Genomic DNA, 4,413 nt, shown 5'->3' with positions numbered 1-4,413 from the left:
AGGCTGGCACAGCGGTTCCCACTGAAAGGTCCTCTCCCTGGCACACACTGCAGTAGGTCATGCAGGGCATGGGCCAGGGCGTACACTGCCTTATACACGTTATACTCCGSCCTGAGCTCAGACACGTCCCCATAGTTAGTCTCCACATRCCTSAGGTCCTCCTGACCTGTACATACATCACCCCCAGCCTCCACCCAACCTGCTGGGGGCTCAAACCTGCACCCAAACACAGCCTCCCAGAACTGTCTCACCTTACCAGAACAGAGAAGGAAATGTTATAGAGGAAACTCYTTTTTTTCTTCWGTATTGTAGTATTTATTTTCAAAGTTGCATTTAAAATGTTTTAAACATAATGTATAAAGTAATTATATGGTTGGAGTTAAAAGACAACAAACTACTTCACCATATTGTTTCCGGGGTTATTGGCAGGTTGGTCGTCGGGGCGGATGCTAAGCAGGTAGTCCCTGAGGCCGGGTACCTCTCCACGACGGATGGCGATACCCAGGGTACCCCCCAGGTAGGGCATGAGACGGGGGGTGTGAAACACAGAGGAGGTGGTCCATGCTTCACTGGCGATCCACTGGAGACCCTTCACATTCTGCACCACCACCTTGTAAAACGGGTTTTATATTTTATAATCTTAGTATCAAGAATGCCACAATGGTAATATGCTGTAACACTTTTATACACAGCTATTATGGCTGTTTTAYGGCTGTAGAATGTATTTGCTGATACTTTGAGGAAAATATGTGCTTACTATGACTGTGATGTGTGGTTGTCCCCCCTATATAGCTTAGGATYGAAGCACTAACTGTCCAGGGCCACCCATACGTAAAATATAATCACACATCACTGACTGTAAGTCGCTTTGGATAAAAGCATCTGCTAAATGTTATTACTAATATTATTATTATAAACTGTAAATCTCTCTGGATTAGAGCCTCTGATACTAAAATGTGAATGTATTGTAAGTGTTATTTTAGATCAACTGGGAATTTTAATGCATCTCTGAACCTCGTCCACCAGAGGGAGCAGGTAGGCCTCATTGGAGAACACCACCAACACACGAGCAGAGGAGCTCTTGATCTCTCCCGACGTATCAAATTTCCTAGATTTAATGTTCTATCCTCTCTGTTTCCGCTAAGAAATGGATCGAGACTCTATAGCTTGTCCTAGGGATGCGTAGGGAATCGAAATTCGCTGCGTAATCACGCACCACCACATTCTCCACGCTGCATCGTATCGCTCACCGTGCCTGTATGGACCTTGTAGCCGCCGAGCGGCTATCTAATTGTATATGTGTTTCGATGACTGCCTTCTGAGAGCTGCGTCTCCCGCATTGGCACAATTGAGACCACTTTTAGAATTTCGCATTGAGCGCGGATCTCACATAGTCCAGGGTTCACTTCTGTGTGATTGAGTCTATTTAGTAGCGCTCAGTCTGTCTTTGGAGTGTATCGGGGACGCAGGCTCGGTCGAGAGGAGGTGGGGTGATATTGAGGGGAGATATTTGAGTCACGGTCGCAGGAAGAGAAGATATAGGAGAGGTAGATATGTAGAGGACATAAATGACAGATAGTGTAGTAACGGCCAGTGGGGGACTTTGACTTATAACGGAACACACAGGAAACCAGGAAGTAAACATGGTTAGTGATAAAGTCGGTGTATCGATAGACTGCATCATGTTGTTGTGGTGGTGTGTTCCGATTTCAACAAGAGCTGCAGGGCTCTCCAGTCTCGTGTCACAGGGACTGGCACAGCGGTTCTCACATGGAGACGGTCGCTCTCGGCGCTGTGGCGAAACAGGCACTGCGCATGATACGGTCAATGTATCAGTCCCTGGGAAGGGCTAATCCGGGCTCTAGAGAGAGCGGTGAACTACCACTGGCCTCTTATACTAGGGTTCAATATAACACTCCGCCTGAGCCTATCGAGCAACACGTCCACCATGGAGGCTTACGCCTCTGGATGACCACTGGTTCCCTCCGATGGGAAGTCCTACGCTCTGGGCCCTGTATCAGTGTACAGGTTCACTTCGCAGGGGTCCTCTTTCAAGCTAAAACCGGGGAATCCACAGCGCCTTGGTTCATTAGCCTGCATCTCGACCAAAAGACTGAAGCTACTAGAACGTAGCGATCTCCTCACTTCTTACCCTGTATAAGATGAAGAGGTATCTGCTACCTTGTACAGAGGAAAACCTCTCCATTATCTTCTCCTGGGTCGGCCTTCGGTGATATTTGTATGGTTATTGTATTGGTTAGCAGAAATGTTTCTGCAAATTTTAACAATAGGTTTCTATTCAACATCCACATGTAGTATTTGGGACAAAGTAATTTCACGTGAAGCATTTGCACTATAGAAGACACCAGACAACTACTTCTTCATCCATAATTGATTTTTGTCCTCCGCTGTGGTTATTTGGCTAGTGTGGTCGATCTCGGGGCGGATTTGTTAGCAGTTAGTTCCCTGATGTTAAGCCAGGGTATCCCTCATCTTTCGTCTTCCCTGCTCTTGTTAATAGAGGACGTGCTTTATTGATTAAATGCCGACAAACCTGGTATCTCGTATCATGTATTCACATCTGGGTATTCCAGCAAAGACCGTGTAGGTTGGATTGGTACGACATCGAGAGTGGGGTGTGGAAACCAGAGGAAAGTGCTTGTGTACCCTATAAAGTCGTTTGTCAATGCTGGGCGCGATAGACACCTGGAGTACGCCTTCTAGAATTCCTGCACCATTACTAAGGACCATTATGGGTATAAACGGGTTTTATCTCATAATAGGTCAGTAAGATATTTATTCTTAGTTACGATGAAGTAATGCACATGAATATTGTGTCTAAGAGTATTTATGCTGTAACACTTTTTTTATTAAGACATCCAAGCTATTTAGTAGGGAGGGGAGAATCTAGGTCCTCTGTTTAATATGATGCTGGTGAGTAATGTATTCTGGCTGCTGATTACTTTGAGGGAATCATTAATATGTGAGCTCGATACTCAGCCCCGATCTCAGAGGAAAATCTGCTGTGCATGTTGCTGGTTCTGTAGACCCCTCCCCCACAGCTACAGGTAGGTAACTGGTTGGATGGTCATAAGGCACTAATCATGAAATAGTCAGGAATCACTCGCAAGAGACGGTTGAGACAATCCACTAGAATGGACACACATTCACTTATTGGAAGAAAAGAGATCTGTAAGTCGAACATTGGATACAAGCATTCCTGCACTAGTTACAATGTTATTCAGCAGTCAAATATCTTTTCAAATATAGACACTCATGGATCGCTTACCTAGCGACGGCTTATCAGCGCTCTGATAACTAATAATAAGTTGAATGTGAGTTGTTAAGTGTTCTAATCTTTTAGATCAACTGGGATATGTAGTAGCAGTCGCATGACATACTCCTCGTACACTCACTTCACGAGGGACGCATGCCGTCCAAGCGTGGCATTCCTTTCATAGGCCCTCTGCGTAAAGAGAATACACGCGCTCTACTTAGCACACGGGATGCCAGAGTAGCTTCGCTGGTTGCGATCTTGTCCCCGCGACTTGTATCTCTATAGAGTGGGAGATACTTGCTGTCTTTTTTTATGCATGTGTAGTGAAAGGGAGGCAGACGAGTGGGTGGATGTTCTTTTGTTTTGGTTAGCGACCTGGGAATAGCCACACTAGCATCAGTCTGCGCCCTGCACTTTCAGGGGCGCATAGCTTGGAACTCTGGAAGCGACCGGGGAGAGTGAAAACTAGTAGTCATAAGAGTCACTGTTGTTAACACCAGGCCCATCTCACAGGTCTAAAACGCCCAACGACGTATGTGATCTTGGAATCATATCCGTTAAGTCGGCAGGAATACTGCAGGGATGCGCCAGACGCTGAGTTCAGGCATGGGACAGAGATTAGCATCTTACTGATGTTTTATCTAGAAAGACAGGTGAGTATAGAGGATATGAATCAAATAAATTAGATACATTAGTTTTGTCCACCTTTTATTTAACCTTATCTCATTTTTTATTTTGAATTTACCCTTATACTTAACAGTAATGCCGTTACACAGTATAAGTGTGTATATTGAGTACACAGGGGAGCTGACGGTTCACTGGTCTAATCATTCATTGTAGCCTTCTTAGAGACGGACCTGGAAGGAATCACTGGGGATGGTTCTGAAGAAGGATGGGTACTTGCTCCGGTCGCTCAGACAGGAACACGTGGCGTAGTGACTCACCTGAGGGAGTGAAATATACAATGATACATTTTTATTCTTCAATGAATTATGAAATAGAAAGGTTTATGCCTGGACACATTTAAGACCTAAACATGCTGTTTCTCACTCAAAGTGGGGATTTGGAATACAAGAAGGACATTTCAATAGTGTTTGTCATCTTTCTATTCTTTCTGATTTACCATGGGAACAACA

The 4,413-nt window shown here is 45.0% G+C and overlaps 1 pseudogene; it reads right to left on the bottom strand.

The window, feature by feature from the left end:
- Positions 1-4,413, bottom strand: part of LOC112073283 (extracellular calcium-sensing receptor-like) — a 30,347-nt pseudogene that overhangs the window by 22,037 nt on the left and 3,897 nt on the right.

Source organism: Salvelinus sp. IW2-2015, unplaced genomic scaffold, assembly GCF_002910315.2.
Source record: "Salvelinus sp. IW2-2015 unplaced genomic scaffold, ASM291031v2 Un_scaffold2207, whole genome shotgun sequence".
NCBI lineage: Eukaryota > Metazoa > Chordata > Actinopteri > Salmoniformes > Salmonidae > Salvelinus > Salvelinus sp. IW2-2015.
This window is presented reverse-complemented; position numbering and strand designations above follow the sequence as displayed.